At 35.5% G+C, this 26,029-nt stretch overlaps 1 protein-coding gene and 1 non-coding gene across 5 annotated transcripts in view; both read right to left on the bottom strand.

Annotated features, from left to right (window-relative positions):
- rdgA (retinal degeneration A) overlaps positions 1–22,332 on the bottom strand; it is a 163,887-nt gene extending 141,555 nt beyond the window's left edge. For 3 of the 4 annotated variants that reach the window (XM_014247032.3, XM_036365377.2, XM_070110419.1), the window contains exons 1-2: positions 21,975–22,331; positions 18,119–18,287 (exon numbers count right to left, since the gene is read on the bottom strand). The gene's annotated coding sequence lies outside the window, so the exon portion shown is untranslated. Of the gene's footprint in view, positions 1–18,118; positions 18,288–21,974 lie in introns of all 4 variants that reach the window. The other variant, XM_070110418.1, reaches the window with a different exon arrangement.
- TRNAY-GUA (transfer RNA tyrosine (anticodon GUA)) lies at positions 10,017–10,160 on the bottom strand. Its single transcript has 2 exons — positions 10,124–10,160; positions 10,017–10,052 (listed from the first exon to the last, which is right to left on the bottom strand). It is a non-coding gene; the product is annotated as a tRNA-Tyr (tRNA).
- Positions 22,333–26,029: the final 3,697 nt, after the last annotated feature.

Below are 26,029 nucleotides of genomic sequence, written 5' to 3'. Positions count from 1 at the left end.
GATGATATGACAACACCAAATTATATGTAGATACTCGTCCATATATTATATAAGCAAGTGTTTCGAGCACGTAAATTTCTCGATGTTGTGATGGTTCAATGTACGGATGAACACGAGTTGACAACAGCTGGACGAAGGAAGTATATTTGAGTGACTAGCTATTTATGGGTGGCGTAATTGCTTTCTGCGCCCCAAACACCCAAGACATACTTAAGAATCGTACTAATAACTAGTGAGTCACTTACACCTTCGAAGGGTGGTTGACCACGCTTTCTCTCAAAATTTTTATAGAACTTAATTCACGTTTGGTAAAATAAAAAAAAGTAAGTTAAACAAAAACAAGTATGGGAGAATTGCGGACAACACGATCCGGAGAGTCCTACTAAATGCGACCCTGTAGACTGGAAACTGACGCGACGCTTGGGATGGGAAAACGGGACAATTACTGAAAAACGAGAACATACAGCACAGTTAAAAGTCGTATGTAATAAAGGGCAGACGTGCCACTATACTAAGAAGAGCGTGTTTTATTTAAACTAAGAATATCCTACACAAGTAAGCAGCGATTACCATAAGTTTGGATGTAACCGAACATTTTATACTCTCGCACCTTACAATGATGTTTTTATGTGATGAAAGTCAGTTTTGTAAACATGCACTCAATTCTGTTCGCCACTGTATATGCTATAGCGGTCCGATATCGGCGGTTGTGACAAAACAGCAACTTCTTGGGAAGAAAAGGATATGTGTAAAATTTTATAGGACATCTCAAAAATTGAGGCTCTTATTCGAGTATATACAGACTGACTGGAATATACGGATACGGCTTAATCGACACAGCTCGTCCCGTTGATCATTTATAAATGTACTTTATAGGGTCTCCGACGTTTCATTTTAGGTTTCAAAAACTTCGTAGCAATTGTTGATGCTAATACCTTAACCTTCTTATCCCAATTTACTAACTACGCTCAAAAATTTGCAATATTAGATTTCCAATACTAAACTTTCATATGCTCAGTTGCCTAGACTTTGGCGCAATAGCAATACAAAAAGATGAATATAAAGCAATACAAGCAAGACGTAAAGAATTTATCAAAAGCCTAGTTCAACGGCAATTATTAATTATTAATTTTAATTTTTAGCGAGTCATTAAATAAACATGAGAAGGCAGATGGTCAGTTTTCTACTACTATCTTTCATTAGCGCAACTCATGGCAGCATTTGGGAAGGCACATTCATAAACTATAATGTCCACTATATGTCCATTGTCCTTCTGATTAAGCACATCTTTCATTAAGGCTTCAACAAAAAATACGAGAACTAAGTGCATCCATTAATTTTACTACGAACAACTTTACGAGTACAAGCGCTCTAATTTAAATGTGTTATAAATCTTTTATTGCAACATAAACCTGTTTAACATGACTACTGTCATTAATCCGGCAGTTTCTTAAGTTTCCATGAATCTTGCCTCTTACAATCTTCTACAATGTCTCTACACAGTCATCTTCATGTCACATCACGCCTCGTCGATGCTTGCCCCAACTGTCAGTCGCTTATCTCAACACGTTCGCTTGTCAAATGTAGCGCAAGCCGCAGTTGCTGTTGCTGGAAGCAAACAAAGTCCCAATGCACGTTGAGCTTCCGTGATGACTAGCAATATTGCGACACTTTACCACCACCATTACTAAATATAAACACATCGTGCTTGCAGCGGTACATTTAGCCCACTACTTGACGCTACAAGCGGGGTAGTGGAGGGGCAACAGAACGAGAAAGTTGCGAGTTTACGTCGTCTGCGCGGACATATTGTTGCACAATTAATTGAGCGCATGCAGCATTTAAGAATTATAGACTGTTACATCAACGCTATCAGCAACGACAACACTATCGGCACCATTAAATGTGTGGCAATCGTTGGCAACGCGTTGGAGATGTGAAAATATTTAATAGAGAATATTGCTCTTATTGGCCAACAAAATTGCGGCAGTGGCTTTGACAGCGTGAAAAGTTTATGTGCGAGCACTTTGTCCTTGCTATAAATATATATGAACATAAGACGGACTTATGAGTTATGTTTTTGCAGCTTTAAAAGTGAGAACAACATATGTGAGATACTTTGAGGGAAGTTCTAACTAACTCACACTGAAATGGCAAATGAGTGCAACAAGTTTCAGTGTTTATTGCACGTAAGGCACGTGATGCATTTTAAAGCGAGCGTATGTGCAATAACCGTAAATTGTTGAAATATATGAGTTGCTACAATTTAACTGGACAGACAAGAGTGTATGCATTTCAATAAAAAGTGAATTAAGAGAAGAAAAATCTAAACAGATTTACAGATAAGGATAGCAGTAGGAAGATAGCTATAGATGCATATATAGAGATAGGGAAAGGGATAGAGCATGTTAGAGAAAATGATATATATGATCAGCCGACAGACGAAGCTTACAAACGAGCTTTAATAAATTATGAAGAATTATTGTCATCTATTTACCTGCACTTTTTTATTATAGGATATGAAGGTCCTTCTAGGCTAATATAAAACTTGCTTACAATTTAGATTATGATTTTGTTTTTGTTTTTATTATAGCGGCAGACAACATCGCTGCAGTAATTTAGAAGGATACTGCCGAGTTGGCAGTCTTTAGTCGGGAAAAAATCTGTCGTGTCGACTATCGTGGGGTAGGATTATGGGTTTGTCTTTAAAAACGGCTCTTAAATGTTCTCATTGAGAGTAACATAACTGAGTTCACCAAAACCGTAGAGGTGAAAATTAAAACCATATAAACTAATAAGTCTATAAACACTAAATAAGTGGCATCTAAGTGCTGAAAGTAAGTTTCGTGTGCGATAAACTCCGTATTTGTGATTGTTGTTTAATGTTATTGACACAATTTTCAATAAACTAGAATTTCTTATTTTCATGTATTAAAAACCACATATGTATGTATAAGAGAATTCTTTTTTAACTGTGATAACTTTAAACTATATGGCTCAGCACTTTTTGCAGACACAGTGCTATGGTACTCTTGAGTGATTCAAAGCTCGTATACTTTTCAGTTTAATTGAATAAAATAACAGCAAGTTAATCGCTCTAACAAATGCCACGCCATTTTATGAATTTTTAATTGCCGAAGTTAAGTCGCAGTTAATTCTTCACAAAGTGTCATGGCAATAAACGTTGCGAGTACAACAGCATTAGGGTGGCTCATCAGGTAACGTGCAAGAAGTTGTCTTTGTTTCTACATAATTAAATCGAGAACCAAATTACAAGCTACAAGGGCACGAACTGCAAAATAATTCCCAACAAAAGCTCATTGCACTCAAGCTCCCCAAAACACAAGCAGACATTTGGTTACAAAAAACCGTGTTAATGAACAGGAGAATTGTTTACACGCGCTTCTCAACAATCGAGACAGTAATAGCTTGAAGAAACAACAGCAATCACGCGTTACGCACATTGTAGACATCTGCAACAATAAAGACGACATTAGCCGCAAGATTCCAGAATTGAAATTTCGATATGCCACTAATGACGCGACGATTAGCGGCCACAGCCACCACTGGAGTAGCCATGGCCGTGCTTTACATTGTTCTTACTGGCTTTTAGCTAAAGCTATGCCAGTTGTTCAAGGCTGCGTGCTCATCTCTTTGCCGTCAAGAATTTAATTTCCGCTTCCACCAACTTTTCCATGACAGTTTCGCTTTCGCAGTTCTCTTTGTCTATTCCCTTTCCGTGGTATTTATAGAGGCGCATTCATCCTGCTTAAAATTATTACACTTCTCGGCTTTCCATTGGCTTTTGTTTACGCAAAACGGCAAATTGAATTTCGTTTTTTGTCTGGCATCGTTGCGAAGCGCAATTGGTGAGTGTTGAACGGTGAATGGCATGCCAGCGTTGGTGACGTCATCAGTAGAACACCTGTCGCCCGAAGGATTGCCGAGTGTTATTATTATTATTTGTGCTTGCTTTTGATCTTTGTTTGTTGTTTGTGTTGTTGATTGTGCTTCTAGTGGAATGCCAAACACATAAATGCAGATTTCTACTGTTGATATAATATTTTATTGCTACTCGAACAAATGCGCGCACACCTTTCATTCGCAAGTATTTTGCGTATCAACACACACCGGTGGGGTGGCAGGTTTTCTCCATATTTTAATGCTCTTTTAAGTCGAAATAATGTTGAATCTTAAATTTTTGTAAATTTATACAAGAAATATAAAACATTTTTTAATAAATATTTGGTTTGACAATTGTGCTTGCACTTGTACTTAAATTTCGCGAATTTATTTAAATATTTTAAATAAATAACAATAAGAAACTGTGTAGTAGTATAATTATCAGCGTTTATTCTTTTCAACGATTTTACTAATTTGAGAAAGAAATTGTGAGCTTAAAATTATACATATTTGATACCTCTAATAAGGCGCTTAAAATGTAGTCTACATTTCAGCGCGGTGATATACATAAATACCATTATTATTAGATTTAGGAGAAAACAAATACTTATACATTCCGCGTTCTCAACGCGATAATAAACGAGACCATCTAGAACGTTAAAATATTCGATGGTTTTTAAAAATTTACGCATTTTACCAACAAAATGATGTTTACACATCTCTTTTACAGGTGGGCTGAGTTCCAACGTAGCGATCGGAGTAAAAAAATTCATGATTTAATAAAATTGAGTTTTGCCAACTTTAAAAGATAAAAGCTTTAATGAAAGCTCCAAACCCTTGTTTTAAGTAAGAGCTTTCAAATTACGAACTTACACAGTTTTTTTATTTACAAGTCTTCGTAACGGAAGTTATTGCACATATAGACTTACATTTATATATACATATATGTATGTATATAGTATTATGTTTCATATTTTCTTTTTTTGGCTTTCTCTTTTTATAATAATTTGCTATGAGACAGCTAATGCTGAACACTTGTAAATACGGTGATGTTTTGCTAACTTCTTAAGCTAAATATGGCAACGTTACAATCAATACTATCATTAGTACCAGTCAGAGTGCCACTTTCGTTCCTGTTAGCCGCCCCCTCCAAATTTTATTTAACATATTTTCGCATATATATTAACTCATTTGTTTATTATTATAATCGTTTGCGATGTGCGGAAGCCGGATGACAGGAACAATGTATACATGGTTATAAATGTATATTTATGTGTGTATTTATGAATGCAAGTTTATGTAGAAACCCGGATATGAAAGTCGCACTCGTAGTTACAACAATCCCTTGACAACGTTGAAGTGTTTTTTTGCCCGTATGTATGCGTCTATTTATATGTAAATTAGGTGAAAGCACCGTAATTGACAATATTTTTATACTCTTGCAACATGTTGCTACAGAGTATAATAGTTTTGTTCACCTAACGGTTGTTTGCATTACCTAATAACAATCGAATTTGATATAGGCTTATGACATATACATATATATAAATGATCAGGTTGACGAGACGAATGGAATTCCCAGTGACTGTCTATCTGTCCGTCCGTCAGTCTGTGCAAGCGATAACTTGAATAAAAATTAAGATATCTTGATGAAACTTGGTACATATGTTCCTTGGCGCCATAAGAAATTTGGTATTGTATGACTGCCACGCCCAAAAAACGCCATTAATCGAAAACTTATAAATTGCCATAACTAAGCCCCGCAATAAGATACAAGGCTATTGTTAAGTACAACGAATTGCATTGGCGAGGGGCATCTATGGCTCAAAAAAAATTTTTAAAGTGGGCGTGGCCCCATCCCTTAATAAGTAAAAATTTGCAAAATGAGACCATAACTATTCAAGTCCCCAGATACCGGAATGGTGGACCCCAGAGCCTATGTCTGATTTTTTTCCGAAAATATTGGTCAATCTGTGAGTTATATAATTGAAATTCGAGGAATATGTGTTTTTGATAATAATATAGCCTTGTGTGAAAAATGGGTTGAATCGGATCAACATTTCCCGTAGCCCCCATATAACTAACTTAACGATTTTTGAACTTCCAGTTGATTTTATACCACATAACATATATTGGCCAAGGGGCTAGTTATTTTAATGAAATTAAGAAAGCGTGTTTTTCTAATAAGGGTGTATATTTGTGTCTAAAATGGATAAAATCGGGAGAAAACTTGCCTTAGCCCCATATAACTAATATTCATGATTTTGACTTTTTCCCATTCACCATTTTTTCGAACAATGAAATTGAACCTTTTCGCTACATTTTTTAATATAAAGCTTTGCCAACACCTGAAGGTATTTCCTTGCCTTTGATCCTTGCAAGTTGCAAGAGTATGAAATGTTCGGTTACACCCGAACTTAACCCTTCCTTACTTGTTTTTTTTTATGTTTTTGTGCATATGTAACTCATATTTATATCTACATGCACACAATTTTTTACGGTGTATCAACAAGAAGTTAACGAAAAAAATGCGTAAGCAAAATACATACAAAATATAACAAGCATAACTGCTAACGTAAATAGCAACATTCGATCTATATGTTCATATATATTTATACTCATTAATTTGAATATTTTTATGCTTCTGCTGTTTCTATAAATTTGTGCTTTGTTCTGGGCAAAAAGTTACGCATTTAATTAGTGTTACCGAAGTAACAGTCACAAAAAATATTTGAGTACATATGTATGTTATATACATATCTGTTTTGTAACAAAAAAATTGGAAATAAAATAATAAGAGATAATTTTTATAGAGCAATCAATTTTTTACAAAACTATGAGTTTTCCGATTTACAACGTTCTTTTTTCATTGAGTTATAGATGCATAAGCAAAAAACAAATTTGCCTTAAAATAATCGAACTTTAAACGTTAATATCTTTGAAACGGTTAGGTTAACGAAAAAATCGTTAAAAACCATTTTGCAGACTATTCAGTTTTTTTACAAAATTTATGAAACGAGATATTTTACAAGTAGATAAGTATAATTATTTATTTATTTTTTATGCAATATTTTCTTTTCTTTAATATTAATTCAAGTTACACTTTTTTAACATGGTGACCGATTTTTTCTTCTATTGAATAAATGAGAAGTTAATATAGTTTAAAATATTTTTTTTAATTTACAATTTTACACAACAACATGTAGGTTATTCAGGAATTTTTATCATTGAAACTATAAGTTTATGGTAACTGAAATAAGAAACATAAGTTTGAGACCTGATATTCTCTAATTATCTGGAAAATACCGCGTCAATGGTGGACCCATATTTTGTTTTGAATTAGATTTTTACCAAAGTAGTAATAATGTTACTAATATTATGACTCCGAATATTGAAATGTTACTAATCAATTTTTTATTAAATTCCATATTTTTATTTGCCATTAAAAAAAATTGTAATTGTATATTATTTTTGATTCATCCTGCTCTTCAATTTATTTTTTTTCTCTTGTGATATTCAAAAATACGCCTAAAAGTATGCAAATATTTGCGCATACTATGTAATCGTGTTAGGTTTATTTCCGTTATGGAATAACTTGATTTTGTCGCCGCGCTCAAAGCACGCGATAAAAGCTATGCAAAGCTTAAAAATTAGAAAACTGTGAGGCGGTAAACCTTCCCGCTACAATTAAGAGCTCATACTTAAGAGAGACTTTCGTAGAGGTGTCTAAGGATCCATTTTTCAGATTACTATGCAAAAAAATTACCAAAGAAAAAAATATTCGTTTGTTTTTACCCAATTTAGTATATATACTGTATACGTCTCCTTCTGGATGTTACAAACTACGTTCCAAGTTTGTATTCAAGTTATAATAAGCAACAATAAACATGTAAAAGACAGCACAAAAAACAAATATGTATGTGTGGAAAAGCCAACAGCTACAGAAGTGAAAGAAGCAAAAGTGAGACAATAAAATGAAACTAATACTCTTTAAGTGTGAAAAATAACACACACATCGACAGACGCACAAACACAGATGTGCAAAATGAACAAGCCTATCTCGTTAACAGCATTACAACGATAACAAGTCAAGACAATTGAACCATTTCTACAACAAGAAGAAAAACCAAAGAAAATGGAAATAAAAACATCCCTCCACAATGCGATACTGTTGAGGTCAAATAACTTAGAAACTAAGATGACTTGCTACAAAGGCACTAAATAAGTCCTAGGAAATGGCATAAGAAAAAAGAACAAACCACAAAGAATGGCAAAGGCACAAAGATATTGTGTGTGTATGTATGAGTGAATAAACAAGTATACTTTCAGGCATCTTATCAGACAGGTCAGTGAACTCAACAATCAAGTGAACACTAAAATTCGCATCAAAAGGGCAATAAAACGCATTTCTGGAAATGAAACCGTGCTGCTGTTCTTTCCTCTCTTTCAAAACCCCGAAGTAACCACGAATTAGCAAGTACACACAAGCGCACATTGACGCCTTGAAATCCTGAAGCCAAAGCTCTCATCAATACCGACTGCAAGTAATGCTGCCTGCAATAAAAAACGCTTAAGATATAAAAGGCTCCTCAGCGCTGTTCTCTAACATAATTGTAATCATCACAAACATTACCGCGACTTAAGTTCATCAAGCGGAGTTCAACTTACGTGTGTGTGTGTGCATGGTATACATATACCATAATTACCAGCAAACGCACAAAGCTTTCAGAGTTCCGACATGCACAAAGTCGAAAAGCAGTATGAGTGGAATTGAATTCGTTGGGCGCCTATATATTTATACACTTGTGTATGTAAGTATGTAGCAGTGATATTGATTGATTTCACTATACAAATGTTTTAAATAAATTTACATATATACTTGTAGAGCAGTTTATCTATTGTACCCAAGGTCCTCTTCCATTTTCCGTTAGCATGTTTTGTTTCGGGGTCATTGCTTGGTAAAGTCAGTGACTTCGGAATATTATTCAAATTTGCCATTTTGATTGATCAGCTACTTGCAAATAAAAATAGATTAGTGTTGATTCAATTCGAATGCTGTTTTTGCTATATGTTGTATGTGGAAGCCAGAATATTCAAAAGAACGTGAAATAATTGCTGCTACATACGTACACAGTTAATTAATAATATTAAAAAAATGTATTCGTTGTCCCTTGCCTCGAAAATTTGCCAGTTTAAATCCAAGGAATCCAAGGAGGACAAAAGAAACAATTGAGTGAAGGTAACAAGGCTGGTGGGGTTGCTGTATCAAGAAATAATATTCGATCTTTTCTGAAGGTTGTACGGAAAGCATTAACTTACTATTGTTATTGTAGCCGCAAAAGGTGCACGCCAAATAATGTTCAGAGTGCTAACGAATTGACAATGCTTGGCCAGAATAAAAACTCATTATCCTTTAAGTCGACTAATGAAGAGTTATTATGATAAATTGTATAAAAAGTGATTGTTAAATTCCATTTTCCAAGTTAAACTGCATAATTTTTGCATTAGAAGAAAATTAGTTATTTATTACATGTATATTATATTTATTGAGAACATTTATTTTAGAAAAGGAAATCGGAAAAAAATTTTCCGCAAAATCATTAAGTTAATTTAATAAAAAGTTGCCGCGTCAATTAATAAAACGCTAGAGTGTGTGTATGCCATTTAATTTCATTAATTTTCATTTAGACAGCAAAACCGCAACAACAAAAGTTCATTAATTGAATGTACAAGTCATACATGCATACAAACATATTTAATTTATATTTTGTAAGCGCGAGTAAAATATTTTTTAATGCAAAAGTTCTGGCAGGCGTTATGAATATATGTAAAACCGCGAATATATGTATATGCATAGTCACTAATGCATACATATATACATACATATGCATGTACCAATAAACAAATTCAAGCTTAACTTCTTTGTACTAACTGTGGTAAGCCCGCAATAGCCGATCAATTTTTAATTCGTTGGAAAGCGTTAAATGCGTCATTACTTTAACAATAAATTAATTAAATATTTTAATTATTTATAGGGCAACCAGATCTACTATAACTGAATTAACAATCGAACTGTCACAATTTCTAAATGGTAAAAAAAAAACTAAAGGTTCTCCTTCGAGCCGGATTTGAACCAGCGACCTATGGATGTCTGCATTGCAGCGACCTGTGCATTGATCGCCGCGCCAACGTTATTATTGTTGATGCAAGCTAATTCTGACTACAGTCCACCGCTCTACCAACTGAGCTATCGAAGGCAGTTGGGCGTTCGTGTCCATTCCGTTGTTTCGCTTTTCATTCACATAAACTTCCATTAAAGACATACATATATCGGTGCGTTCGTATATGTGGATATTTCAGCGAGTCTATTTCTATTTCGACGCCTCACTTGGCGCACGCGGTGGAGAAAAGCAACAGCAAACTGCTTGCATAATTTAGAGAACTAAATCGCATATCTCTTGCTTTTCACTACTCTTCTAATGACTATTGCTACATTCTCTTCACATCACCTTTTTTGCAGCACACGCTTTCTCCAACTATGGGCTGGCAACTGGCTTTGCGCTCAGCAGGCTGCAATACTCTGCCAATTTATGATCGTTCAATTAATTGTTCTCCAAGTTTATTGTTTTTGCATTCACATGCACCTCTCTCCATGAATATTACAAGCTGTTTCCTATTTACGAGGTGATTGCGCTTTCTCTTGCTTCTCTTTTCCATCATCGCCAGCCGGCCGTTTTCCACTTGTTGCGTATGACATACATCTATATATTTATGCATCCAATTTCACTTAGTGCGCTATTTTTAGTTACTAGAGAGCGTACCGGTTTCTCGCTATTATTTGCGATGAGCGCATCTTTTCTTACTTGAGGTTAAAGCAAGTGGTATTTTGATTAGGATCTTTTCTGGAACGGTCATCTTTAAGGAGTCTTTAAAGAAAATCAAGTTAGATATGCAAATATTCTGCCTTTGTTTAACGGACATTATCTAAGTCTATCGATTTTATTTACAATAAGTATGCAATCTTAGCGGTCAGTAGTTTGAGCGAGCGAAAGATGTAATAGTAAGCGACAGTTTAGTTCAAGATTAAGTCACTGAAGTTTCGTTGAAGGTTAATTTAATCTGAAATGATTACTCTCACTAATGTAAGGTATGCAAATTAACAAGCAGGGCAATACATTGCGTTATGTAACCTTACATCATAAGGTTCCATAAGCTTTTGAACTTCAATTCATAAACATTATCTGTATAACTTTATAGAAGCCTCTAGGCTTGAGAGTGCTAGACGTCGCTGAGCGTACAATGAAAACTCATATTTTTGAACCGATTTGGCTTAAGTGGCGCCAGTTTGGAGTAATCATTCAAATGGTATATTCGGTTCGATATTGTTATCCTTAGAGCTTTAGATGAGTTAAATCTACGATGTTAAAATGTGGAATTTATCGTAGACTAAAAGTGATGGTAACTCGTAATAATACGAGTATTCCTCTTAAATTTCATACTACTGCGTATAGTTAAATTTATAGCTCACAGTGCTGAGTATTCTGCGGTTTTCCCATGGATATATGTAATTATTCATGTTTGATTTATATATTTAATGTTTGAAGGAAAACCCTAAGCTACTTATCTGTCTTTAATGTAGACAAAAACAGAGGCGAATTGTTATTGTTGTTGTTAGTTCGTTATCTCTTTAACTGCTAATGAAACTTTGTCGTTGTCTTAGGTCAGTGACGGGTTCTTTAGTGACTTTAACAAATCCCACATGACTCCATAATCGGCCAGCACTGCAACTACTCCATTACCACTTGGATAGCAAAAGCAAGAATAACAACAACCTCAGAATGAAAGCGCAGCAGGCCACAGACTGTAAAAACCCGTTAGCTCATGGTAGTCGCAGCAAAATGGTGAGTGAGTGACCACTTAAACTTTCAATGACAATGTCCTGGGCATTAACCGCCAGTGGATTACGACCGGCACACGCTCGGCAGCGCCGGAGCATGCGTGTGGCACACACTCCGCATGTGGCAGACAGCAGCAATTGCTGAGTTTCAAAGTAGTATTATTATACAATAGTTCAGTTCTATTTTTCGCTTTAGTTTCTCAAGTAAAGTGCAGAATAAAATGAGGCAGGAGATGCGAGGATAGCAAGGATAATGGCTAATGCCAGCAACTTGTACGGTTCAATGGGCGAACGCATGTGTGTACGTACTTGCAAGTGTGTGTGTAAGCTGGTACTATTTGTACAGTTAAGTAGTTAAGATTATGGAGGATTGTAAGGACATTTATATGTCCCAGAGAGGTGGCATAACTTCAAGTAGAAAAGAAAAATGACAGAGCAGAGTATTAAAAGCGAAGTTATCTGATGGAAAACATCATCAATTTTTTAAATCAATGAATTTATGCAGTTATACTGCATCAGAACAGTGCCTGCTCTGCGAAAGTCATTCCAAGTTGTTATTATGTTAGTATATATGTATATATTGTATGTATGGTTTATAAGTATACTGTAAAAAATTTATTTTAAATTTGCTTTAATCTTTAGTTTTGAGTAATTGCTAGTGTTTTTGAAATCCCTTTGAAACTTAGCTACGAAGATTTTAAAAATACCGGAACTATTATAATACAAACGTTAATATTAATTATTTTTAAAAGACACCATGAATGCAAAGAAGATATTATTTCTTCATTAAAGTTTGTAACACCCAGAATAAAACGTTGGAAACCCTATAAAATATTCACATAATGATTAGCGTGATGTGCTGAGTCAATTTAGCCATGTTATCTGTCTGTCTGCCTCTACATAACACCTCACTTTTTGAATTGTCGATTTGAATTTTGCACACGTCCTTTTCTTCCCAAGAAGCTGCTCATTTGTCGGAACCATCGGTATCGTATATATAGACCGATCAACATTAAGTCCTTGTATGGAAAACTTTTTTACAGAGTGAAACTATGTATCCAAACCCTCCTTTCGGTATCCCAAGCAAAAATTTTTAAAAATGCAGTTCATATTGGTCGAAAATAATAGTTATTTGGGAAACCCTGGTGTAGGTAAGATCGGTTATATACAACGAATTTAATGTGTTACCACTACACAATCATATTATGCCTAGAATATTATTCAAAACAATGTTTAAGAATCACCCTTTGCGTAGCCGTAGGGTTAAGAGGAAGGCAGCTATTCAAGATAAATAAAATAAAGACAACAGCATTTTTATACGGTACTACTCTGAAATTTGTGGTTTTTGTTGTTCTAACATATTTTTCTTGCCCCTATATTTTTTAGATATTATTGAGTTGTTTCAACTACGCAAGCCTCAAATTTTGAAATAACGCATATTTGATTCCACCAAAAATACAACAGCAATAATTCGATATATATATATATCAAAAAAAGCTAAAATTAGGGTTGTAGAACGTTTTAAAAATGTGTATTTATACTTATATTTGCTGATAAATTGAAAATTTCATGATTGCAGACATAGACAATGAAGCGACCTTAACGGTATTGACGCCAACCTACGAAAGCGGTCGCGCATTACGAGCGCCATCAAATAAAACAAATAAATAGTTGAAGTATTGCGTTCACTCGCGTTTCAACAGCCAGCAGTTGACAAAGTGGGAGATTTGTAGTTGTGTGTGTAAATGGCAAGTCGAGGAATACAGCTGAGGGGACTAGAATTACAAAAAAAAAACAATGAAGAGAAGCGCTGAACGAAAACGACAGGAAGGACGTGATGCTCGTTAAGCAGGCAGAGGTGGCCACAACATTTTGTGCGTGTGCGTGTGTATTGGCATGTTTTATTGCAAAATTTTGCATTTTTATGATCGTTGGTGTTGCTGCGTAAGTAGTGTAATTTTTCATGAGCACAAATGCGGTTATTATCAATGTCGCTATGCTTTATGGTCGAATAGCTTTATATGCAGCGATTTGCGTAATTTAGCAGGCAAAAGATGAATGACGAAAATAAGAAATCAGTGTGTAAGAGCAGCTGGAGCAGCAGCAACAGCTGAAGAATACGATTTGTGAATTTGTGGTTATATAAGCGTTTATGATTACTGACGGAATGCCTATTAGATGAAATATCAACAAATGTAGCTTGGGCGGATCAATGGACGATTAAACTGCCAGTAATGGAGATAAAAAATAAAGCATTTTTGGCACACGAGTCATCAGTATGATTAGCGCTGGGTGTATAGTACGCAGCAATGACTTAGCAGTATGGCAGTGGGGCAGAAGACGTGGACAGCAAAACATGACAATATTTATAAATTGATGTCTTAAGCCCGTCTGACGTGTGCAACTGGCAAAACGAACATGTGCAGCCACAAGAACGCAACGATAAACGTGTTGATGGGCACATGCATACATATGTTCACACATATATAATGAGAATCATTGATGTGACATGAAGAAGCTTGAATAACATACCACAAATATTTTTATCAATCGCACTCTACATCTGCTGATATGTATGAGACATATTTATATATGTATGTGTAAGTGTACCCATGTCCATTTATTCATATGCGTATCAAGATCTAGCATTAGCACGCATACTTACAAAGTAAAAGCAATACGCATACTACAATGTCCCACTGCTGATGCGTCTGACATTTTCAGATTCTTAGAAATTAATAAAAATCCCACACATGTACAACATTTATTGCTGCGCCAATGAAACTGAGCGTAGCTGCAAGGTATGCAAGGCTGCGCAGAGTGCGAGGCGAATGGCGAATGAGTGTTGTGCTAATAGCAAACCACGAGACACACTTTAAACTCACGCACACGCACATACACGCATACATATGTATGTGTGAATCTGGGCGTTTGTCATCAGGTAGCGAGCGCACGCTCCCAAGTGACAGCGAATGCGGTTGACAGTGGAATGCACTACCGTAGACATACGCACCCACCCAGCCGCAAGCAACAAAAACGTCAACAACCAATGTGGCAACCACGCAATCATTTCAACTGAATTACTTATACGCCCTGGCGGCACCTATGGGACGCTGTGTTGTCGTAAATTTCCGCGGATGCGCCACACAGGAAGGAGTACGAATCGCAAAAACAACAAAGCAACAGTAACGGCACTAGTAAACATAAGAGCACGAACACACACGCATGTGCGTCACCGCAAATGGCATTGCGGCACGCAATAACAGCTGCCAACAACAGCAACTACAATGATAATAAGGCAACTGCACACAGCTATCTGGCGCACGAAAGGACATTGTCAACACGTAGCAGGCAGCAATGCACAAGGCTACAGAACCGACGCAGACAGGCACTCAAATAAATGTAAAACACTCGCATTTGTCAAATTTATGAACTGGCACATATCACACATCACGGTGCATACCCAAGTACTTAAGCATGCATATGCTCACCGCCCCTAACATATGTGTGAGGTATTAGAACGTCATGGAGAGTCGAATTTATAGCAGCTGGTCTAATTTCAGCCGCCCAAATGCACACTTTGAGCTGTCTATCATCTGCTCCGATTGCCAGTATTAGTTTAGAACGACCGTCCGTTTACTTAGACACCACCTAACCAACACCAAGCCAGCTTCTGATGTCTAACAGTTCAGTCTGAAGAAAACGAGTACGCGAGTAAATTTAATATGTACACAATATTGGCATGGCGCTAGTCATAAATTTTTAAAGTAGTTTGTTTTCTATTTTTTACAATTTACATCAAATCACCTAACGGTAACTCGTAATTGTTGACATAGGGATCGAGATAACGTGCTTCCAACACACATAATGATATGTCTGCATTTAGACGCTCTTATGATATTGAAATTGGACAAATATCTACGACCGATATTTTTTCAAAAAAGTTGCACCGTAATGAAGAAGAAGAACTCACATTGATGATAGAAAAATATGATATCCTTATTTGTACCCATAATGTATGCTTTAAAGTGAATAGGATTATTACAAAGCACCACATGTACCACGTAGCCGTATGCTAAGCGAGAGATTATCACCATAAGAATCGGGTAAGAATAATTAATATTCGGTACGTGGCCGTTAGATAGATATAAGAAGAGTTGTCTTTAATTTTAATAATTTCTGCTACTATATCTCACTACGCCAAGCGTCCATTAATATATAGAGTAATAAGTCAAAAAAAGGAAATGTTGCTCATTTTAGGTAGAGGTGGCATATAAATCGATTTCACCTATTTTTGGTACCGAACGATGAAGGGATCAGAGATACTGAGTAGTTGGGAGCAGGATATCCATTCTACCGTCGTATTTAGTATAGGATGGTCACGAGATCTGATTTCACTTATATTTTTAACACAGTCATGGAAATCATAAAACGCCATTTTGAATCTTAACAACTTAAAAGAGCATAATAAGGAGATTACTCAACCTTAAATATTACTATTTTTAGTAATACTTTTCGACAAATACCCGCAAACCATATACGCAAACTACAGCGCCACAAATAGAAAGTTTTAATTAAAAAATTGCCAAATAATTCCATTACTGGTTCGAATTTTATTCAAACACTTACTTACAGGGTCACCAACTTTAAAAACACCTAAAATGCAGACCTTTTGGCTAAAAAATGTTTAAGTAAACAATATTTTTTCCGATGAATTGCAAATTGGTTTGTAAAGCCAATCAAAAGCTAAAGCAGTGTTTACGTTTCAAATAGTTTGAGAGCTGTAAGCTTAAAGAACCCCTTTTAAACTTTTAATACAAACAATATTCATGAGAAATTATCGTACAAAACCAAGATTAATTTGAATTGTTTCGCTAACCAGAAACACATTTTGAGCATTAAATTCCATATAACAGACGTATGTCCATTTGATCCATTATTTGAACTGTCAGGATACAGATACACATACAATTTAACTGTCAATCTGGAAGCCATTTAGTGGAATTAGGAATTTAAAAGCGTCAAATACGAAATAAGTCAGTTCTCACGAAAAATAGCAGAATTAAATTCCATACAAATAAACACGCATACTCATACATACACGTTTTGACCTTCAGAGTTTTTGCCTGTTTTGTTAACATTAATTCATACGCGGCCCGTACGATCCATGTAAATTAGGATGTGGGCCTTCCCAGTCGCCGATGTGAGACAAATAATAGTAAATGTTGTTAAAATAATTATAAAGCGCTCTTCTGCTGCGAGAGTTGGTGTTTACATGGGAGGATTCTGCGAAGAGATGCCTGTTTTCTAGCGACACGTGCACGCTATACGAGACGAGGAGGATGAGGACGAGGAGGTGAGGCGAAAGAGATTAAGTGCAGCTCCCGCTTGAAGGCAAAATGAAATCAACAGACTTTTTGCCAACTTGTGTGTGTGTGTGTTTGTTTGTATTTGTGCCTGATGAATGGGTCTAAATTGAAAAAACCGACAACAAATTCTAATTAAAATCAGCAAACAAATCTATTCCTAGTTTAGTTCTGTTTTTTGGGTGTATTTATTTTAGTTGTATGTGTGGCTGCAAATTAAGGATTAAATTATTAAGAACAGACATATATGTATGTGCTTAGCCATTGATATACAAATATACCTATATAAATACATTTAATGTAAAATATGAAGTGATGAAATTATAAGTTTAATGCCTTGAGCTTATCCGAAAAATTTAATAAACTACCCCAACTAACGGAGCACATTAAAAAATTTTGATAGTCAGATACATGTGAGCGTGTGTGTGCATCTATACAAGTATATACAACAACACTCAAATCAGTTTTTGTATTGTCTGGGCAAACTTTTTAATGAGAATTCCTGTTTTGTTTGGTAACTGGAGTCGTATCCTCGAAATTTAAAGGTTTGCAAGGGAATTCGAAACTTACGTCAGCACTAACACACAAACAAAAAGGTATGCTTTCGTAACAAAGAAATCACAGGTATTTGCTTGGACAACAAAAGGTTAGAGGAAGTCATTCGGTGTGTTTTTAAGTCAACTTTCTCTTAATAAAACGAGCATATGGGTATATAAATAATATAACGGGATTTAATGCAGATTAAAATGTTTCGTTAAAAGACAGCCCAAACATTAGAATTTAATATGCGGTGTAATCAAGAAATCTTTAAAAATTCTCTAATATTTCAACTTGCTAATGTAGATGATCATTTTACTTATAGAAAATAATTATCCTTTCTTTTTTCGCCTTAAATTGTTTCACTTGCACGTTAATTAAAATTTCAAGAAGAAGTATTTGCAACGGTACTTACCTATTTACATATATTATTCTTATTTCTGTATCGTATTATTTTGAGCAAAAACTCTTAAGGTTTCGTTTGAAATTTGGTTATATGAGCTTTTAAGTTATATTACACACTCTCTTTTGTATTGTTTACACACTTTTTAGTTTAAGTTTTCAATATGTTTGATTTTGAGATACTAAAAAAAATTTTGATATTAGAAAAAAGGTAGAACGAATTTTAAAGGTTTATTTTTTTGAGGTGCCATTGTGCCAACAGTAAATTATTTTTTATTTAAGATATTGAAAACAATTTTTAAATACCGAATAAATATTGTGGTTGGAGATAAGGGAAACTAACTTAGGAAAAAGGGGACTTCCTTTTTAAAATTGGGAAAAGGGTAAGATATACAATACATACAATAGTAAGCATATTCTAACTTCCTACTGTGGATTTAAAATTGGTGTAAAACAGCTATACATAAATTACAAATAAAGCGTACCCTTCTGTAGATAATTAGTAGATTTCCAATCATAGAAAAATAGAGCTTTTGAGGGGAATTCTTTTAATTTTTTCGGGTAAAATAAGGTTGTATTTACTCATTTAGGAGACAGGCTTTATTGAATATGTCAAAATGAAACGGAATGTCGTCTCTACTGTATATAGTCAGGCAGTGCTGGCACAGAAGAGAAATATGTCAAGGATTAAAGGTGTATCTGAAGAGGGCACAAAATCTTCATGATTAAGATTAAATATGTATAAATTTAAGATAAATTTAATTAGGAGTACCTTTTTATTTATTATATCTACAGTTTGAAAAGCAGGCATTCTGCCAAGCAGAAATACAAAAACTCGCCACGAGCTCACCTAAGTGATTATAATTTGCATAAAGCGCCCTCCACCTCTCAGTTAATATTGAATTCAAATTTTTATTTTGCTGCATTTGCAAAAACAGGAAACACAAAAAACCAGAAAAAGAAAGCATTCCTACAAATTTATTATTCCTTTAAATAATATCTTTCATTTGTGTTGAATTTGGCTTGGGGCACGTTGGCGCATATTTCAGGTCGACATAATTAAAGCTACTTAAGTATGCGCGTGTATACACACACGCACATACGAGTACATACCATGTAATGAACTCGCTGAACTCAACTGTGGTGAAAGTGTACGTGTGTGCTTACATGTGCATGTGAACGCAAATATCTCGCTCATTTGCCAAATGTGTTGCAAACGTCGAATAAATGAATATAAATTGCATTAAATTTGAGGGCGCCACATGTTATTCAAAAGCTGAAGGCGCGTGAGGGAAAGTGAATGGGCCTGATAAATTTTGAAAACAAAGCCAAAACAAACAGCACAAACATTTGATACCGTTTGGCCTGACGCTTGCACCGTTGCATACAGCTCTCTTCGCTGTATTTGTATTCACCATACTTAATGGCCCCTCTGAATGCCAACTAAGGAGGAACGTGAAGTTCGTTACGTCGAAATTATCCGCCGGCGTTTCCACACACACACACACAAATGCATGTGTGTAGATATGTATGGGAGTGAATAGAAAAACACTTTGTGCCAAAACAGTTAAGAGCACGTAAATAATCGCACCTGTTTTGCACCCTGAAAGCAATAACGCTCCCCTAATCGACTGTCAAGTGTTGGATAATGGCTGAGATGGCATTTGCACAGCTTTCAATGTGGCTGCCAGTAGCAAGCTCCGATATGGTATATTTACTCAAAGGGAGAAGAAATAATCATATTTAGAGCACTGCGTGAGGATAACACGCACATTTAACGGTAAATCTCAAACCGCATCGAAATGGGGACGTGCAGGACGTGACTGCCACCAAAATGTGGCACAAATGCGAGTTTTAAATTTATGGACTATTGTTACCGGCTGTTGCTCTGCATAATCGGGTGGATTAAGCGCAAAACTCGGATGAATTTAAGTCCAATAAATACAACAAAAAAGAATATAAATAAATAAGGGGGAAAACAGAAGGAAGTAAAGCAATAAATGTCAGCCCTTAGACGTAGAAACTGAAAGAGCTACTACAGATAAAATTAAATTATACTAAATTTTTATTTATTTTAAGAACGAAAATGTAACGTGGAGTTGAGAAAATATTTTGTTACATTTCTATTGATTGAAATTGAATTTGAAGTTACTAACAAATATTTGACATTACATCAAAATTGATAATGTTTTTAAACTGACCCGAAGGTTATAATTCCGAAGCAATAGGCAATTATACTGAAGCTTTAATAGACAATTAGAAAATTATTTCAACTCTACATTCGTATAAGTTGAACAATGCAGTTTCATCGTTGATTGAAGCTTAAATCTTTTTTGCAATAAACTTGGTGGCTCTGTGAGTAAAGGTAGCGGAAAATTCACCATTTAAAATTTATAATTTTCTTGAGATTTTCTGTAATATATATATTTTTTTACTTTTTTCCAATCTTTTACAAATACTATCTTTGCTTTACATATATACTAACTTCGTTACAACTTTTAAAATTTACAATTGATATCAGTGAAACAAGGCGTATACGCAACTTTCTACACTCCTTATTCACAATCATTCCAGGAACCACTGCGTATGAGCAATTTATGCCCACGAGCCACCTACATTTTTAGAAAAGATAAACAAGAAAAGTAACTGTTAATGACAGTTCAAGTCAAAACACTTCAGGGCAGCAGAAAAAAAAAGAGAAAAAAATAAATAAAAAGATTAAAACGGAAATATTAAATTGTAGATGAGAGAAGAGCGTGAAAAACACGCGTTCAATCAATGCAAAAGAATAAAGATGGTAACAAATGTTAGATAGTACAAAGAATGACGATTAAACGAGGAAAGTAAACAAAGCAAGCAAAACACAAGAAAGCGCATAATAAACAATAATAACCATAGACTTTTGACGACCCCATTCTCAGTGGCAAACTCACATCAATGCTCCAAATAAATCATAGGTAATATAGTGTGTGTCTGGACGGAAAAATGTCAACAATGTCGAAGGATACCAGACATGACGCACAAAGAGCTAAAAATGAACAACATAGGCGCACCGGAAGTGGCACAGCAGTGGGGGGCGTTTGCATTGTAACAAAAGTGAAGTTAATATGAACTGACACCGAATGTTGCAGAGGAAGAGCGCGCCGCCGTCGGGACCTTTTGCCCTCAGCAGCACAAACAATAGCCTGCACACACGCACGCATACACACGTACACGACTAGATAGGTAACTAATGAAATATATATAAAGTGAAGCCAGCAGGTTGATTAGCTTTGACGGGAAGTGGAAAATGTGTTGCAAGGAACACATAGCGGAATACAAAGACGGAAAATAGGCCAAGCATGAAGATACCGAAGGAGGTTAGTAGGAAAATCACACGACTGACAGCAACTAAGGCACATCATTATGCAGACGTGCCCACATAAATGTCACTATGTAAGTGTGTGTGTGTGTGTTAATGCTTGCAGCTTGTGGCAAATAGACAGTACAATAACCGACACATTCGCCGGGAAACAGGTAGTCATAGCCAAGCCAGACAAAGCCTTAGGGGTGATGGATATATATATATATATATATATATGCATGTGTGTGTGCGACAATGGGCCTTTAGTGTGACCATAAACCGTTAAGCTCTGTGGAATGACGCGATACAAAATGTGGTACGTATGGATGAAGGCAGGTGCCAAAAATGGTTAAGTCAACGGGTAAGCGGACGGACGGCATTTAGGTAGGGTACTGTTTGCTTCTAATTGTCATTGTGCATTTGCTGGAAACGCGCACATTTAACGTTTTTAATGTTGGCACAACGACTCTTGTCAAGCACTAGGCACTAAGTACAGTTCTGTGCACAAACAACACACTTTATTTACTTATTATTTATTTGTTTTCAATATTTCACATCTTGTTTACTTTGCCACTTCAATCTTTCGAGTCTAGCTCACAAACTTGCTGCAAATGCTTGGGCAGCATTTTGAAGACACTTTCATTTATTTTGCTCAAAACATTTTGAAATTTTTCGAAAACAACAACAGCAAAAACCAAAAACGGCACTCGATTTGATACAAAGTTTCCGAATTAGCCCACTGGCTGTGCGTTTACATGTTTCGGTTTCTTGGCTATTTATTGTTGTCTGTTAGAAGGTATATGTATGTACACACTTGAGAATATCTCAACTATAAATCAAATTCAAAATATTCGTCGCGTTGACTGCCACAAAACGTACTGCGCGCATCGAATGTTCAAATAAAACTGAAGCAGTTTCCACATCGAAGGTAGGAAAACACCGAACGTCGAGCAACAGCCACCGTCAAGTCATAACAATGCTTTCGCCGCTGCAACAATAGCAACACACAGCGCCAATAGAGCTTTTGCCACATACCTTGCGAACAGCATATAGGCGGAGTGGCAGAAAAGCTCATAACGGCGCGGCGTAAATCCTTAAAATGTGCTCACGTTCGCTCGTCATCTCTCTCGCTCTCATTTGCACTCTCAAACCGCCGCTTTCACCCTCCCTTTTTAACGCGGCGGCATTCTTGTAGCATTCAAAACACCTGTAAGCGTCGTTGCTTCGTTGTTCATGATGATTTTGTTTTGTTGTTGCTTTTAATGTTGTTCTATATATTCTTTGTGTTTTGCTAATAGTTGGAACATGCACTGTGCTTGTATGAATGAGCGTAGAATGTTAGCTTAGCCGGCAAAAAGAAGAAACGTCGAAGCATTTGTGCTTTTTCCTGCTGCTCTCTCTCCCGTTCTCATTCTTAGCCAGCCTATTCTATGAGTACACTGCCAAACTGCGTGGTGGCAATTGCTGGTACGACAGTGCGCGTTGTTGCCAAAGGATTTGTGGGTGGCATGTGACAGTTTGAAAATATTAAAGAAAACGGAAGCTCAACAGTTGGCACATTAAATTTGCCTCCATTGCTTTATACACATCCACACATGGCTTTGGCTTTTGCTGGATATAAGCGAGAATATTCAATGGGTTTTTAATCGCAACACGAAGTTTTCGGCTACAACATACACAACATATTTTACAGTTTTGGGACAATTTAAAAAAAATATCAATTTGAAATTCGATTATGAAATATAATATAAATATAACCAAAATTATAAAAACTCTTTCGATCGTATATATTGGCAATGAGATTTAAAACGTCAGTCTAATTTTCAAACAAAAAGTAACAATAGACCCCTGAAAGTGGTTATCCTTTAATAAAAGCTGTTTAACAACAAGCACTTGTACAACTGCGAAATCCTTTCGGCTACGAGTTGAGCGTAGAGGTTCTTTGATCTACTTACTCTGATCCAGGTTCAGCTTATCCAATTGTAGGAGTTTTAGCCGGACACTATACAAAAATCGTACATGTACTGCTAAAGTTTTTTGGAATTAGAGCTAGAAGCATCTCACTGCATTCTTCACGACAGAGGTTTAAACATTTTGGGTACCTACCTTTTGAGAGATCTAACTACTGAGCGATTTGGCTAGAATTAAAATTAACTGACTCAGCAGATTTCTGCTAAGCTCGACGAACTTTCTTGATACATAAGGATCTCTTTGTCCAAACAAACAATTTTTTGGTATTTCAATAGTTTAAGTGGGATTCATATAATATCCGTCGCGAAGCTTGTGAGAGTCCGTTCAAATAGAGTTACGAAAAGTTTAGATAGAAGATTTAGAAGATATGAAGCAGTAATTGAAGATTTCGTTCAAGTAAGAATGTTGGCACACAAAATATTTAATGAAAATTTATTCGGTAAATTATACAAAATGCATGCCTAAACAAGAAAGTATTATATTTGTGTACCTTAAGACGATTTGTCACTTCTATAATTATAGCGTTGCTGCCAAGTGCTAAATTTTTAACAAAAAACAAACAACGCAATATAATTAACTCTCTGATGAGCTTGTAAAATAAATTATACACGACAAGAATAATTTGACACGAACGCGTATTTTAACAAGTCCATCATGGCAAGCCAACGCCGGCAGATATCTACTTAATAAAATAAATTGTGTGAAAATCAAATAAAAAGAGGAAAATGGCAATTTCTACCTCATTTTGATTTCGCACAACTTCCTGGATAAAAATTCCACTTAAATTAATTTCGAAAAGAAACATAACGGAATTAATGCCGCAACACGTCGATGCCTCGCCGCTGAATCATGAAATATTTTGCTCTTTTTTTTTTTTTGCTTTTGTTGCGGTACTTCATTCATTTTCGCCTATTTTACGCGCGTTTAACGTCACAAATGTGAAAGCGTTCGTGTGTGCGAACTGCCAATTAATTTCGCATATTATTGTGCGCTGTAATTGAGACAAAAATAAATAAACTCTTTTTTGTTTCAAAATATGGATTGAAAATATACAACAACAAAATAAATAAATAGCGGAGAACGACGGTTCAGGGGTTATTTCCGAAATTGCAAAAACAACAATTTAATTTTTGATTATTTTACCGGAAAACAGTATAATCACATTTTTTTTGTATATATACGAACATATATAAAATAAAATTTTTTCATTTTATTCCTAATAATTAATAAATTAGCCTAACTACGCTAAAAACTATCAGCTTCTTCTAAGAATTCTAAATCATGACAACTTGCTTTAGAAACATCCGTAAACAATAAGTGCAAGATCCCAATCTAATTCATGCTAGAGAGTCATTAGAGCCATTAACACTGATTCTAAATTAAAATAAATAAAGTAGCAGAGTACTGGATGGAAAGCCGGACACATCAAGAGTCCCGGAGTGGGGCAATTCGATATTCTCTCGCACTTTGATTACATCCCTGATAACTTGGACCATTGCTCCGTGGCATCTTTCCCGCGCACATACCACCGAGGTGAGACGGAGTCGCTGGAGAAGAGGCGCAGTGAGCTTTCTTACGGATGGATCGAAGCTCAAGGGAAGGTTGGAGGGGGAGTCTTCTGTCGGGAGCTCTCAGGCAACTCTTGTTTCAGACTGCACAACAGATAACGGAAAAGGCAATTAACTTGTTGAAAATTATATAAAATGCTCCTTATTTAGAGCAAGTGTTAAGTAGTGGCTTACTTTCATTTACTTACTTTCTACTATATTTTATTTCTTTTATTACGATTTCTTGATTTTAATCTTACGATCTCTATCTATTGCATGTAAAAGAGTATTAATTAAAAAATGTACAACTATGTACATATGTATATATATAAATAAATGTTTTTGTTTTCTACAATACATTAAAGTGTTGGGGCCTTCAACTATTTCTTTTTAATCATTCCACTCTTATTTATTGAAAGAGGATAAATTATTTGCGCTCCCATACCTCACGTCTTGTATAGTGCAAATTGTTTAAGATTTAAAAATAAAATGACCGCAAATAAAAATACTCAGACGACGTAGAAGTAAACAAATGTGAAAGGCGGTTAGTGTAGATAAAACCGAAAGCTTTCGTCCACTCGGGATTGATGGGTGAACGTGAGTAGGGTTAATGCTAGGAGTGTCAGAGTGAATGAAGAACAAAATCAGTTTACTAGAGGCATTTACTAGAGACATTCAAAGCACAAATATACAAAACCAATATATAATTTTAATTGCTGCGGGTTCGGCGGTTCTAGCCATTTTATTTATAAGTATTACACTTTTATTGATGGCGTCAACGCTCTACACTCGAATACATTGCAACGCAGAATCGGCAATTTATCACAGCTGTCAGCTTGGATTGGATCTCACCTGCGAAAAAATTGTTGACGACATGTGAGCAGCAATTTCGTGGTTAATTTACGATTCAGCAATAAATGTCTCACCCACTTTAGATTAATTTTATTTGTAGAGCATTTTTAATATATTTATTCGAGCAATCAAATGGTTTTCCTTATATTTCAGTACATGTGTTTGCAGTTGTTGTGCTTTCATGTTGGAAAAATTTTTTTTGAAACGAAGT

The sequence above is a fragment of the Bactrocera oleae genome, chromosome 5 (genome assembly GCF_042242935.1).
Source record: "Bactrocera oleae isolate idBacOlea1 chromosome 5, idBacOlea1, whole genome shotgun sequence".
Taxonomy (NCBI): Eukaryota; Metazoa; Arthropoda; class Insecta; order Diptera; family Tephritidae; genus Bactrocera; species Bactrocera oleae.
Note: the sequence above shows the minus strand (reverse complement) of the source record. Positions and strands in the feature narration are given on the sequence as shown.